The following is a 16,226-nucleotide window of genomic DNA, read 5'->3' on the forward strand; positions in this document are numbered from 1 at the left end:
GCGTCTTCATCACTGTTAACCCTGCTACCCAACCCCATGTCATCTGCAAATTTTGAGATATTGCTATCTATTCCCACATGCAAAAAAACAAAACTGACATATAAACAAATAAAGACATTTAAACAAACTGACTGTGCAATACAGACATGGGAAAAAATCAATAAAAGTGCAAAAGTAAGAGTCCTGAAATAAATTCCTGATTAAAGTTGATGTTGAGGAGTCTGATGGTGGAGGGATAGCAGTGGCTTCTGAACCTGGTGGTGCGAGTCTTGTGGCACCTGTACCTCATTCCTGATGGTGGCAGTGAGAACAGAGAGTGAATGTGAATCCTTGATGAATGCTGCTGCTCTCCAATGGCAGCATTCCCTGTAGATGTTCAATTCCCAATCTTAATACCCGATCTTTCAAATATTTATCTACTTTCTCTTCAAATGCATCCAGTGATCCAGCCAGATCATTATACCGGGTAGAGAATTCCCAAGATTCACGAGCCTCAGTGTGAAGAAATTCTTAGGCTCATCAATTTTAAATGATCAGCCCCAAATCTTTGAACTTTGTCTGCTCATTGCAGATGGTTTCAGGAGTAAAAACATTTCAACAACTCTCTTAGCATGTTTCCTCAGGATTAATTGTTTCGATAGTCACCTCAAATCTTCAAAATACCAAATAATATGGATTTAATTTCTTTAGCTCTTTGTGATAATTCCAGGAATTAGCAAAGTGAATCTCTTCTGCACTGCTTTCAATGCCAGTATATCCCTCCCTAGAGACAGGGTCCAAAAATATACACAGTGCTGCTGATGTGACCTGTACAATTTGTACCAATGCTCTTCTATTTCAACTCAAATCCCAGTACCCAGTCAGATAATGAAGGTCTACACCGACCAATTGACAGACGTCTTCACAGACATTTTCAACACTGTCCACCATTCATGTAGTGTTCAAGGCAGCCATCATCATCCCAGTATCCAAGAGGGCCACATTAATAGACCTCAATTATAACTGCCTTTTGGCACTGACCTCCACCATTATGAAATAATTCAAGCAACTGGTGACCGAATGCATCAAAAGAAACCTCTCAGAGACACTAGACCCATTTTAATTTGCCTTTAGAGGAAACCTTTCCATAGTTTACGCTATAGCCTTGTCCATTCACTCTGACCTGACCCACCTGGAGAACAACACTGCTGTTCATTGACTTCAGGTCAACATTTAATGCAATCATTCCCCAGAATCTGGTGGAGAAGCTGTCCTCTCTGGGACTCGTCATGCCTCTCTGTCGCCAGATTGTGGACTTCCTAACAGAAAGACAACAGTCTTTCCAGGTCGATAGCTGTACATCGAGCACGGTCACACTGAGCACTGGCGCACCTTAGGTCTGTGTGTTCAGCCTGCCCCTGTTCACGCTACTCACCCATGGCCAGTTCCAGCTCCAACAGAATCAGCAAATTGACAGATGACACAACAATATTTGTCAGGGACTCATTTAAGGGCTCTATTGCAATTTACCTTGACCCCCCCCCCTCCAATCCTGAGCCCTCAGTGAGGACTTGTTAATGCTTTCTTGACTTCCTCCTGAAGTCTACAATCATCTTCTTGTTGCTAACATTGAACGGAAGGTTGTTAGTGTGACACCACTCAGCGAGTTGATCTATTTTCAAGCTGTTTGCTTCCTCATTGCTGTTTGGGATTCTACTGACAACTGTGGTATCATCGGCGTATTTGTAGGTAGCATTGGAATTGCGCCTGGCCGCACAGTCATGGGTGTACGTTGAGTAGAGCAGTGACGAAGTACGATTCCTCGAGGTGCACCTATGTGGATAGTCAGTGAGGAAAAGACGATGCTTTCAATTCATACTGACTTTGGTCTTCCGATGACGAAGTCAAGGATCTAATTGTAGAGGGGAAGTTCAATCAGGGACTCATTTAAGGACTTGTAGCCGACTGCAGCAATGAAGCACACACACTCGCAGTGTGGGGGGTTTAAGGTGTGAGGCTGGAAAGGCTCTTTTTATACAGTTGGAGTTCCCGCCATTTGTCTGATTGGCTGACATCAGCCACGTGAATAACAAGAGGGCGGGAACATTCTTGCATGTGAATTCCCTTCTTCCCCAACCTGTTATTGATCTGTTAGCTGGGCAGCTTGGCCAGTGCCATTTTAGGGCTGCTGGTCTTGTACTGCTCCAGCTTTCACCCGCACTGGTTCGCTTTGTTAAAGGACGTGTTACAGTGTGTTACGCTCCTGTTTACTACCGAGCACACAACACGATGTCCCGGCTGCATCGCCGCGGTGGCGGGCTACTACAGACTCTTATTTTTTACCATCTCTGTTCATTTGTTTACATTTCCGAATTATTTACTTGTGTATGTTGTGTATATTGTTTTTGTATTGCCAATAAGTGGTAATTCTGCCTCATGCACAGGAAAAGGGATCTCAGGTTTGTATGTGATGTCACGTATGCACTCTGACAATAAATCTGAAATCTGAATCTAAAAGTTTCTGAAACTCAAAAAGCCCATTATGATGGAAATCTGAAGCGTAGTTTTTAACGCAAATGCTCATACCGTTTTTCTTCCGCAGCTGCTGCCTGATTTCAGGTTTGCCTGATCTGCTGAGTGTCTCCAGTAGTTTCTATTTTTTAAACTTAAGTGACTTCCCCCCCCATCGAAGGGAAAATAATTCTCACTACCTGCACTAATTCTCCCCTTCAGTTTTGCATGGGCAGTGTGAATTAACTCTGCCTGATGTTGCCAGCCGGAGACAATGGTTCCGAGCTGTGATATGCAGCTAATTAAATGCCAAACCACACTCTGCCATCTACACAAAACGGAGGAGAGGATGGAGTTAGTGTGCTGACTACATCTTCAGCATGGGTTATTCTCAAATCATTATCCATTCTACAACCTAATTCATACTAGAAGCAATCCAGAAACCATTACTTAATATAGTCTGAGCTCATTTCTTTTCTGTGAGCTCATTACGTCAATAATTGATTGACTTGATAATGAAGAGAGGAATTTTACTTTCACAGCATTTAGTGTCAGTATTAAGTGTCTCTAAATTGAATATGTTGTAGGCTACTTATACCGTTTGGTGGTAAGTGGCAGAACATGAAATAGTACTTACTCATTCAATCACTTCCAAAAAAAAACAGGTATAATAATTGCTCTTTGTGATTCAAATGGTTTAAAGAGTGACAGTGGGGACTTTCGTATATAAATATATGTGCCAAGCTGAGCATCATTTATAAATTTTACTTCCTGCTATTTATATTGGCATTCAGTTTCCAAACGTTCCAAATCTATTTGGGCTAATTTAGCCTTCTCTGTCTGGTGGCAAATACCTCGACCCCATTGCCCTGTCAAGGGTTGCCACCTTGTCCTGGTATTAAAGTCATACAGCGTGGGGAAAGCTCTTGGCCCACATTGACCAACCCTTCATGTACAGCAATCTCACACTAATTTCCCCACCTAATTTCCCCACATTCCAGACACAAGGAGTAGATTTACAATGGCCCAGTAGCCTAGCAACCCACATGATTTAAGAATCTGTTGTCCCCAGAGGAAGCCCATGCAGTCACAGGAGTAAACTCCACACAGAGGTTAGGGTTGAACTCAGGTCACTGGAGATGTGATGCAACAGCTCCAACAGCTCTGCCACTGCATTTATTATGATGGTAGCTTAAGAGTCACGCTTTGGAATCATAGAGTTAGAAAGCCAAGTAGCCGAGAAACAGGCCCTTCAGCCCACCTTGTCCATGCCAAACCTTTTGCTCTTCAACATTATCTGTTGGAAGTATACAGACTGGTTGCATCATGGTCCATTTTGGTGACTTGAGTTCCCAGGAGTACAGAAGGCTGCAGAAAGTGGGAAACCTAGCCAAGTCCATGTAACGATTATAGCACGGTAACAGGCCAGTTCGGCCCTTCTAGGTCGTGCCGAACATCATCTCCCACCTAGTCCCATTAACCCACATCTGGTCCATAACCCTCTATACCTCTCTCCTCCGTATACCTTTCCAGCTTTTCCTTAAATATTAAAATCAAACCTGCATCTACCACATCAGCTAGAAGCTCATTCCATGCTCCCACTAGCCTCTGAGTGAAGAAATTACCCCTCATGTTTCTGCTGCTGGTCCCCGACTACATTTCCCCACTCCTGCCTGGGAGCCAGAGATCTTTCCTTTGATACGGATGTCACCGGAATGGTGAATGGAGTTGCCATTGCCGACTCTAGCAGCAGCGATACTGAAGACTGGGACCCAGCTCTATTTAGCATGTTCCAGGTCAGAAGCAAAGATTTAGTTTTTTTTAAACTGTTATAATCGAACTGGTGCCATTAGAACACCAGAGGGCCACATGTGCAAGTCAGGTGTTCAATTTTTTTCCACTTGTGATGTCATGTCAGCACTAAAATGAGGTTTTGAATCTTTTCTGTTTCAGAACTTCGGATACTGGGTACTTGACCTCTATATCATTTGTCACTTCTCTACTATTTATTATGAGCCCATTGTTGTTCGTTATATACATTAATGATCTAGATGATGGGGTGGTGAATTGGATTAGTAAATATGCAGACGATACTAAGATAGGTGGAATAGTGGATAATGAAGAAGGTTTTCAAGGATTGCAGAGGGATTTGGACTGCTTAGAAAAGTGGGCTGAAAAATGGCAGATGGAATTTAATGCTGATAAGTGTGAGGTGCTTCATTTTGGTAAGAAGAATCAGAATAGGACATACGTGGTAAATGGGAGAGCATTGAGGAATACAGAAGAGCAGAAAGATTTAGGAGTAACGGTACATCGTTCCCTGAAGGTAGAACCTCACGTGAATAGGGTGGTGAAGAAGGCTTTTAGTATGCTGGCCTTTATCAATCATTGCATGGAATATAGGAGTTGGGAGGTGATGTTGAGATTGTATAAGACGTTGGTGCGGCCTCATTTGGAGTTCTGTGTGCAGTTCTGGTCGCCTAATTATAGGAAGGATATAAACAGAGTGGAGAGAGTGCAGAGAAGGTTTACCAGAATGTTGGCTGGGTTTAAGCATCTGGAGTATGGGGAGAGATTGGACAGATTGGGTCTTTATTCTTTGGAGCGTAGAAGGTTGAGAGGGGATTTGATAGAGGTATTTAAGATTATGAAAGGGATAGACAGAATGGATGTGAATAGACTATTTCCGTTAAGAGGAGGAAAGATTAAAACAAGAGGACATGAGTTAAGAATTAAGGGGCAGAGGTTTAGAGGTAACATGAGGGGGAACTTCTTTACTCAGAGAGTGGTAGCCGTGTGGAATCATCTTCCGGGAGAAATAGTGGCGGCGGAGTCAATTGTATTATTTAAGAAAAGGTTGGACAGGTATATGGATGAGAAGAAGATGGAGGGTTATGGGCATTGTGCAGGGAGGTGGGACTAGAAAGGGGTGTTTGGTTCGGTGCGGACTAGAAGGGCCTAATGGCCTGTTTCCGTGCTGTAATTGTTATGTTATGTTATGTTATCTAAGTCTCTCCACAGCTTTTCCATTCCTTTCTCATTACCTGCCCTTTCACTTATCTTTGTATCATGTGCAAACTTAGCCTCAAAGCCATTTATTCTACAATCCAAATCGTTGACATACAACGTAAAAAGAAGAAGCCCCAACACCGATAACAGCGGACCAACACTGGCAACCAGTAGCCAACCAGAATAAGATCCTATTATTCCAACTCTCTGTTCCTGGCTGATGCTCTATGCATGTTGGTAACTTTACTGTAATTGCATGGGTTCTTAATTTGTGAAGCAGCCCCATGTGCAGCCCCTTGTCAGAGGCCTTTTGAAAATCCATAATATACAGATGGTTTCCTCAAAAAATGGCAGCAGGTTTGTCAGGCAAGATTTTCCCTTAAGGAATCCTTGTTGAATTTAACCTGTCTTGTCATGCACCTCCAGGGACTCCACAACTTCCCAATTGACTCCAATTGACTCCAACACCTTCCCAACCACTGATGTTCAGTTAACAGGTGTATAATTTCCTTTCTGCTGCCTCCCTCCCTCTTTAAATAGTGGAGTAGCATCTGCAATTTTCCAGTCCTCAGGAACCATGCCAGAATCTATTGATTCCAGAATATCAATAACATGACACTACAATCTCTAGAGCTACTTCTTCCAGAACCTGAGGATGCATTCCATCTGGTCTGAGAAGTTTATATACCCTTAGAACATTCAGCTTCACAAGCACCTTCTGTCTAGTCATCATGACCGCATTCACCTCTCTTCCCTGTCCTTGAAAATCTGGTATATTGTTAATATTTTTCACAGTGAACACTGATGCAATATATCATTCTGTTCTTCTGCCATCTCCATGTCTCCCATTATAATTTCTCCAGCATTATTTTCTGTCGGTACTATATCTACTCTTGCCTCTAATTGATTTTAGTAGACTTAATAAAGCTTTCAGTATAATTTTTAATTTTATTTGATAGCCTCTTTTTAAAGTTGATCTTTTCCTTTCTAATGACCTCCATAGATGCCTCTTGCTGCTTTTAAGTTTCCCAGTCCTCTATCTTCCCATTAATTTTTACTTTCTTTTTTGCCTTTTCCTTTACCTTGCACTTTGACTTATCGTGTCAGACCACAGTCATTTTTCCATGCAAATATTTTTTTGTTTTTTGAATAAACCTGTCCTGCGCTTTCTTTATTTCTTGCAGAAACTTCAGCCATTGCTGCTGTGCCATCTTCCCTGCTCATCTGCCTTTCCAATTAACTTTTGCCAGTTCCTTTGTACTCCCATTTATTACACTGTCATATTGACACCTCTGACTTAAGTTTCTCCCTCTAAAACTGCATGACAAATTCTATCATAGGGTGATCGCTGCCTTTTAAGGGTTTCCTTACCTTCAGCTCCCTTATCAACTCTGGTTCATTACTCAATACCCAATCCAAAATCAGCTATTAGGCATTCTACAAATTCTCTCTCTTGAGATCTGGTGCCAACAGGTTTCCTGATCTTCTTGCATGTTAAAATCACCCTTGAGCACCTTAACATTTTTCTTCTGACATGCCTTTCCTATTTGCTTTTGTAATTTGTTGTCCACATCCCAGCAACTGTTTGGAGTCAGTATAAAACTGCCAACAGTTTCTTTTTATCCTTCCCATTTCTTGACTCAATGTGCAATGATTCTATATTTTCTAATCCCATGTCACCTCTTTCCAACCATTTAATGTTATTTCTTACCAACAGAGCCCCCTCTGCTTACTTGCCTGTCCTTTTTATACACTGTGTATCCTTAGACATTCAGCTCCCAATGACATCCATTCTTTAGCTACGATTCATGATGGCCACAAGGTCATACCTGCCAATCTGTAACGCGATGGCAAAATCATCCACTTTATTTCTCATGCTGTGCATATTTAAATGTGAAACCCTTAGCCCTGTGTTTTATTGTCACTTTTTTTGATTCTGCATCTCTGTTGAATCGCAACTCATTCCCATAGCTGAATTTTTTTCCCTATCTGCCTGTTCTTCCACAAAAAAACCCTACCAGCTGTCTCTACTTGTGCATCAACTCCATCTTCCTCTGCTTTGGTTCTGATTCCACTGTGAATGTCATTTGAACATCCCACAGCAGCATTAGCAAATATCCCTGCCAGGAGATTGGTTCCCCTCCAGTTCAGGTGCAACCCATCCCACTTGTACACGTCAGCCCATCCCAGAAAAGATTCCAATCATCCAAAAACATGAAACCATGCTTCCTGCACCATCTCATCAGCTACTCATCTGTCTGTGCTATCTTTCCGTTCTGACCTTCCCTAGTTTGTGGAACCAGAAGTAATCCAGAGATGACTACTTTGGAGATCCTGCTTTTCAATCTCTTTCCTAACCCCCTAAATTTTCTTTGCAGGACCTCTTCCCCTCTTCTGTCTATGACATTGGTAGCAGTATGTACTACGACCTCTGCTGCCTCTCAGGAACATCCCTTTACCTTAAGGAAAAAGATCTGACTGTTCTCCCTACCAATTCCTTTCATAAATGGTTCAGGTGTCCACTCAGCCTCATATTCTACAGAGAAAAGATCCCACATTTGTCTAACTTCCCTTTGTAGCTCATCCCCTTCAATCCAGCTGAATCTCTTCTAGACCCTTTCCAGTGTCTCTGGATCTTTCCAGTAATGGGCGACCAGAATTACACACAATACTCCATGTGCGGCCTAACTAATATTTTATAATCACCGTTAATGAATTCTTCTCTGTTTTTCTCTTTCTCATTGCTTTCCTACTTCTCTCTCTCTTTCTTTCCCTTTTTCTCATTCTTTTGCTCTTACTTTCTTTATTTCTCTTTTCTCTTTGCCCCTTTCTCTCTTTTTACTTTTTGTTCCCATGGTGATACAACTACTACACTGGCCACACTCCTACTGACCTACTGCAAGCGGCAACCAGGGAAGCTCGTCCCACCTGCCCGCGTCAATCACCAGCCCGTATAAAGGCCGAAGCTGCCCCTTTGGGAGTCAGTCAGGCATATGGAGCCAGGAAGATACAGAGGCCTGGTGTGTACAAGTTTAAACTGATTAAAGCCTCTTGTAGAGTCTGTGGACTTTGTGTCTAAAATTTTCGCACAGCATTGCTCACAATTTAATCAGCTTAAAATGAAAGAACCATGAAAAGTTCCTCACCATCGAGAGACTGTATATCATCTCTCAGCACTTGGACGCTCCAGCATACTTCGAGATCTGGGAGCATGCGATTGAGGCGATCAATCACTCGTAAGCTAAGGTCATCAACATAAACCAGAAGAAACTTATGGTACTACACACTAAGCTGGGCCTATGTACATTCCAGGTGATCTAAGACTGCATGGAGTTTGAACACATGATGGTCATCCTGGAAGGCATGTACTGGCCCCCAACGAACCAGTGAAAAGGTTGTATCACCACAGTTCTGTTTCTTTCTCTTTTTGAGTCTCTGTTTTTGTTATTGCATCAAATAACCAGGCAATACATGTGGCAACCTCTGATGAACGCTTTACTGTTAAATCCAACAGCAATACAATGTACCATGGGAGCTTCCTGAAATGGCGACTGCTACCAGCCAAGCTTTGTTTTCAACTAGCACATCTCACAGGGGCTCGTGTGTGCACAATAGTGTTGTGGCAAGTATGGTGACTGCAGTGGGTGTAGAGCAGCCAATGGGAGCAGCTGTCTACCTCCCCTTTCTTGAGCAACCCCATCCACACACCACCATCCGTGTAGGTGTTCAACATTACAATAATTATAGTTCAGCAGTGAGGAGCCCGCCCAGTTTAATCCCAATATTTTGTGTTGAGTTTACAAGTATGTCCAGTGCACATTATGTGGTGGAACTGGATGCTTGGGATGCTTTAGCTTGAGAGGATGTGCCATCTGTGGTCTCAGGGGTGTGTCCATTTGTTTCATGGGTTCTTACTGGGGAAGCCCTACCTAGCCCAGGTTCACGTTCCAAAGCCTGGTACATCGTCTCATCAGGAATGGTTTGCGATGAGGGTGGCTCTCCAAAGTATGAATTGATAAGTACCAAATACTGCTGCAGTGTGGGGTGTCCCATGCACCGATGTGTCAACAATTTCTCCTATACACCTGATTTTTATCAGGTATGACCTGGGGTCCTAGCAGCTCCTTTCGATTATGCCCATGTGGTCATAGCCCTACAGAATCTGCATCCTTATAACTTGCCCTTCTGTTAATGGCTCGAGCCACCAGCTGTTTCTGTCGAAGCACTTTTTCTGTGTTCAGCAGTTGGGACTTGATTTCTTGTGCATTTTTTTGCTGAGGTTCCAAGAGCTTCCTTGCCACTGGCACGGTTGTCCATGTCTGCCTGAGACAGGAGTCTTTGCACCGGAGAGCCCAACGTGGCGAGGGATGTTCCTTAGGTTCAGCAGGTTGAGGAACACATCTGTTTTCTCCCTGTGAGACTGCTCCATGAGCTGCTTCATGCTCTTTCAGCCAACCTGTTTGACTGTGGGTATTCCAGGCTGCTAGTGATGTTGAAATCCCATGTTGCTGCAAAATGTCTGAATTTCTCACTGGTGATCTAGGTGCCATTGTCCGATAGTACAGAGTGGGGTGTCCCATGCACCAAAAAGCATCTCTTCAACTTAGTAGACTGCCAAGGAGGTGACATCAGTAGAAGGTCTATCTGAAACCATCCAGAGTATGAATTGATAAGTACCAAGTACTGCTGTCTGTGCCATTCAAAGATGTCTGTTGCCACAGTTGACCAGGGGAGATCTGGCATTGGGTGGAGCTGCAGCGGCTCTTTCTACTGGTAATGTTGCACATCAAGCAAGCTTCTATGTTTTCAGTCATCCCAGGCCAAAAATCAATGGCTGGTTGCTTCTGCACCCAGGTGTCCTCTGATCAGGATGCTGATATAGATGTTTTGCAGTGAACTCGCGACTACTGATCTCAGGCCCTTCATTATGATTCCATCATCGATGAGTAATTCGTCTCGGAATGGGAAGTAGGGTTGAACTTCAGGTGCGCTGCTTGTCTGGTCAGCCGCCATTGATAAAAGTGCCCCGGGTCCTCAAAGTTGCATCTTAAACCGTGTACTGTCGCAGCTCCTCCAACTGGGAGGAGGAGATGTGCATACAGTCATTATATCACAAGTGTCCTCTTCCTCAGCTTACTGGATTGTGTATTTTCTGGGAGTACGGGATAGCACGTCAACTAAGTGCATTTCTTTTCTCACTTGTAAACCAAACTCAGGATGTAGTTCTGAAGCCTGAGCATCATTCTCTGTAATTGTGCAGGAGCTGTGTGATTTGGCTTCTTCAGAATTGTGACAGAGGTAAGTGGTCAGTCTCTATGGTCACTGGCCTACCGTATATGTAGTCGTTGAATTTTGAGCAGGCAAAAACCACTGTCAACAACTCCTTCTCTATTTGGGTGTACCAGATCTCCATGTCGATGAGTGATCTGGATGTGTAGGCCACTGGTTCCCTGCACTCAAATCATACTGCCACACATCACAGATTAGTATGTCAGAACATGTGGACACGACATATATCTTTTTAGTGCGTCAACTGTATTTTGTTGTCCAACTTCTGACACCATGTTTGTTGTTGCTCATGCCAGAACCACTCTACATCTTTGTGAATCAGCTGCCTCAGTGGGGCGGTAAGATCACTGAAGTTCGAGTGAACTTGCCTAGGTAGTTGACCATGCCCAGGAAACGAGGTAGTGCTGTCACGTCTGTCGGAACGTGCATTTCACTGATTGTTCTTGTCTTTGACCGCCTTCAGGCCTTCTCCTTTGAAAACATGGCCTACATAACCAACCTGGTTCAGCTGAAATCTGCACTTCTCACGGTTGAGCTTCCAGGCTCTGTCGAGTACCTTTTTTTGAATTTGTGTCGTGTTCTTCCAAGTCCTTGCCAACTATGAGTATGTCATCAACAATGATGGCACAGGGATACCCTGCAAAGATTTGCTCCATTGACCTTTGAAATACCTCACTGGCTGAATTGATTCCAAATGGCATTCATAGGACTCTGCATGGGCTGAAATTTGTGCTGAATGTGGCCAGCAGTAATGACTTGTAGTCACATTTGATTTCCCAGAAGAAATTCTTTGCATTAAGACCAAAAATAAATGGTCACGCTGGCCATCTACACAACTTCTTCCACAGAACGCATTGGATGGTGTGGTTGTTTTAAAGCTGTATTGAAGTCTCTTGGGTTGATGCAGATCTGGACCTCCTGTCTATCTTTTTTCTTAGTAGCTACCATGGAGAACACACACTCAGTGGGCTCGAAGGCTTGGGTAATCATGCCCAAGTCCTGCATCCCGTTCAGCTTGGCCTTAACGCTGTCCAGTATATGGTGTTCTGGATGATCCTCGGGCCTCACTTCCAGGTCAAGCCAATTGGAGTATGTCACCGGCAGTTGCCCCATTTCTTCTGTAAAAAGGTCACTGTACTCAGAAAAGATTCTGTGCATCAAATCATATTTGGCCAGGCTTATCTGTTATACCTCTTTGCTAAATGAAACAAGTCCCAAGTCCATGCTTACACTCAGGCCCAGCAAAGGCAAGACGTCTTCTTGGATTATGAAAAATGTTAGTATGGGTAGCCGTCTTTGTACATAGCATGGCAGCCACACTGTGCTGTCGGTTCAGATTCTGCTGCCCCCTGTATGCCACTAGACTTGTGGACTTGGTGCATGGTATGATCTGTTCTGACCTCCTCAGTCGATTGAATATTCTTTGTGACATGACGCTGCACTTGGCCACAGTGTCAACTTTTATGTCTGTTGCTTTACCATTGATCTTCATTGTTACATTGCTTCATTGTTCCTTTTGATTCTCGCTGGGTCTCCTGCAAGGCTAATCCATCAACATAATACTCGTCATCCGAGTTGGTTTGTCCTTGCTCAGGTTCAAACTGGTTAATCATCCTTCTGTAACTGGGTCTCGGGGTGAGTTGCTGCCTGGCTCTGCAGCAACTGCTAAAATGCTTCAATTTCCAGCAGGTTCTGCACTGTTGGCCAAACATTGGGCACATCTCTCGTCTTGCCACGTGGTCACCGCCACAGTTACCGCACTCCATCCTGGGTAAGGGTGTAGAAGGATTTGGTTGGCTTCGTCTTCTTCTGGCCTCCAGCTACTGCCTGTTCGCAGGTCCTGCCTGGACTGCGCCTTGCTGCTGAGGAGGGGCTAGCTTTCTGCTGTTCTCCTCCATAGTCTCATAGGCCAGACACATGAAGATGGCCTTTTCGAGTGTTAGTTCACTGTCAGGCAGCAGTGCTTTTCTCATGCCTTCGTCACAGATGCCCTGATTTTTAGGTCACTGAACGTATGAGTGTATTGACTCGCCAGGCCTCTAGTTTCTGGTATTAAATCTGTGCCTTTCCATCGTTAAGTTCTTTTGTGGATTGCACATTTCTCAAAATTTTATTTTTAAACACTCAGAGTCCTCTCTCGACTCAGCTGTGCTGATACAACCATTCTCACATCTCGTTTGCATATTTGAATAACCTTTCCCTTTCAATGGCCTCAGGGCTTGCCAAATTTAGTAAAATGAATGCTCTGGCTCAGGCACACTTAACACTATGCTCTGCCAGGATGAAAATGTCATATTTCTGTTCAAATACACGCAAATTCTTGGCCACATTGCCCTCAAACACGAGAGGGTCCGACTTCCTGATTCGGTCCACCAATACAAACGTGTTGCAAGCATGGTGCTTTGTTACTCACCGTTCACTTGAAAGCTCCAGGGCTTAAGGATTGGGATGCACCCAATCCCCCTTCTGCCGCAATGTTTGTTATTGCATCGAATAACCAGACAAGTGGCAATCTCTGATGAACGCTTTACTGTTAAATTCAACAACAATACAATGTACAATGGGAGCTTTTTGAAATGGCCTCTGCTACCAGCCAAGCTCTATTTTTAACTAGCATGCCTTCCAGAGGCTCGTGCATGCACAACAGCGCTGTGGTGAGTATGGTGGTTCCAAGTGGGTGCAGCCGATGGGAGTAGCTGTCTACAGTCTCTCTCTCTCTCTCTCTCTCTCTCTCTCTCTCTCTCTCTCTCTCTCTCTTTCTCTCTCTCTCTCTCTCCCTCTCTCTCTCTTTCTCTCTCTCTCTCTCTCTCCCTCTCTCTCTCTCTCTCTCTCTCTCTCTCTCTCTCTCTCTCTCTCTCTCTCTCTCTCTCTCATGGTAATGTTTGACACAAGAGTTGGCTGCGCACATCACCTCCATTGAAAACCGCACAGGTGCAATCGGATGAGTCTCATACAAGGAGGAGGAGAAGGGGAATGAGGACTCAGGAAAATATGGTAAAAGAAGGACACACAGCTTGCACCCTAGCCCCATCCCCCACCCCCAAACCCCCAACCCCATCCCACTGATGAGGAATCAAAAGCTTTTATTTGAATAGAAGAGTAGAAAATGGAAAATTTTGAACAATCCATCTGCTGTGTACAATAAAATGTCTGGCCAGGATTCAAAAGAGGTAAATGTTTTTAAAAACAATGTACTGTAACATACTGAGGGCTTCTCTTTGAAGGAATGCATGGATTTAGGCTTGGATACAGCTCATTAAACAGTTAACAAACCAACATCAAGATGAAATTTGTTCCGATTGCTTGATTAACTTGCAGTTCCCTATCTTTAAGCATGGAAGAGCCTGTCCTGTAATCCCTCTCTATAATTAAAGAATTTACTGGCTTCTGCTTGATTTCCTCCCCTCATTAGTTTAAAAAGCAAGGATAAAATCTGCTCCAATCCTTTTATCAATGAGCCCACTTGTCTTCTGCTCACGGGAGCACTCCCTGAGACTCTCCTCACTGTGTGCAGTGCATTGAACTCTTTTTGGAGCTGCGACAGCAGGAATTGAATGGGTGCATGGAATCAGTTGGAAAGTACAGCATAGGCCATTTAGCCCATCTGCTCTATACTATTAGTTATATTTCTCCTCTCCACCTCATTTATCACCATCTCCAGGGCCTCCTTTCATTCTGCCATTTCTTTATTGAGTGTCTCCTTCAAAACTATCTGTGCTAATTGACATCCACTTAATGACAGCATAGACTTAATGGGACGAGGCTGTGCTGTAATAATCAATTAATTCTAAGCACTTAGAAGCTGCTCCTTTCTCTGCTGTTGATCTTCGGTGCAGAGAGAATATTTGTTTGTAAATATAGAACCGTCCACCACATTATCTGGCCCTTTGATGTACGCTGTCTGTGCAGATCCGCCTGTGTATGATCCATATCCCTCCATACCCTTCATATTTATCTATTTATCTAGAAGCCTTGAAATACTACTGCTCTATCTCCCAGCAGCCCATTCCAAGCAACTCCCTCTCTCTCGAAAGCATTTCTTACCCACATCTCCTTTGAACTTTTCAGTTGAGACATTAATTTGAAGTCTTGTCTGCACCCTCAGGTGGATGCACAGGATCCACCCACATTTTCTGGTAAATATTATCCTTTGCTGCTCGGATAGCTCAGTCGATAGAGCATCAGACTTTTAAATGTATGTATTAGGTGTCAAAAAGGATTGGGAATTTTTTTGCATTCGGTTTGGTTATGTGGAACGGTTAAACCTTTTTGGAAGAAAATTATAGAATGTTTAAATTTAAAATTCCATTTGACCCTATGATATTTTTATTGGGTAATATTAAGCCATTGTGTTAGATAAATTTCAAATTGCTTTTATATGATTGGTGCTAGCAGTAGCTAGGAAATGTCTTGCAGTTACATGGAAGAACGAGATTAAATTGAATACTCAACGATGGCATGAGGCGATGAGGTCATGTATTCCTTTAGAGAAGATAACGTATCATTTATGAAATAATTATTCATTTTTTGTTAAAGTTTGGATCCGTATATGGATTGGATGGGCTCTAATTATTAAAACTTATTTTCCCACACATTGGTGATGTGGTCCCAAATTGTGACACGTACTTGAATGTATTGCTTTAATTGCTCTCCTCTTCCTTTCTTTATTTTTTTGGGGGTAGTTTAGTCATGGGTGGGGTAGGAGGGATAGGGATGGGGTGGGGGGGGGGGTAATGGGATAAAATAGATATTGCATTGTACTTTGTATGTATCATCTACAATTGATTATAAATAAAGTTTTCAAAATACAATATTATCCCTTGCTCAGCAGCACAGAGGTAGATGATCTAATTATTGTTACCTGTGAAGCACTTTGGGATGTCCTGAAAGAAATTATGGAACAATTCTTACTTTAATACTTATTCTTATAGAATGCAGGGCATTACAGCACAGTACAGGCTCTTCAACCATGAGGTTGTGCCAACCTATGGGAACACACTCCACAACAATCTAATTTTACCCAACCTCACACCCATGACCCTCTATTTTTCTTTTATCTATGTGCTGAAGATTCTTTTGAATATCACTATTATATCATTCTCCACAACCATCCCCACATTCCAGGCTGTTAATAAAAAAGAACCACTGATGCCTCCCCGAACCTTCCTCCCCTCACCTTAAACCATTATTTCCTATTTTCACCCCAGGAAGAAAGGTGCCATTGCACACTCTATTTATATCCCTCATAATCTATGTCCATCTATTAAGTCACCTCTCATAATAGAGCTTCACAAATGCTGGAGAAACTTAGCCACACTTTTCAGCGTCAATAGGAGACAAAGATATATTCCCAATGTTTCGGGCCTGAGCCCTTCTTCAGGAATAAGCAGAATTAAACAGAAGCAGGAAATCTCAGAATTCAGACAATTCTGGCTGCA

At 43.2% G+C, this 16,226-nt stretch overlaps 1 long non-coding RNA gene across 1 annotated transcript in view; it reads right to left on the reverse strand.

Annotated features, from left to right (window-relative positions):
* LOC138756992 (uncharacterized) overlaps window positions 1-16,226 on the reverse strand; it is a 216,825-nt gene that overhangs the window by 19,557 nt on the left and 181,042 nt on the right. The window lies entirely within an intron of this gene.

This window comes from Narcine bancroftii, chromosome 3, assembly GCF_036971445.1.
Source record: "Narcine bancroftii isolate sNarBan1 chromosome 3, sNarBan1.hap1, whole genome shotgun sequence".
Taxonomy (NCBI): domain Eukaryota; kingdom Metazoa; phylum Chordata; class Chondrichthyes; order Torpediniformes; family Narcinidae; genus Narcine; species Narcine bancroftii.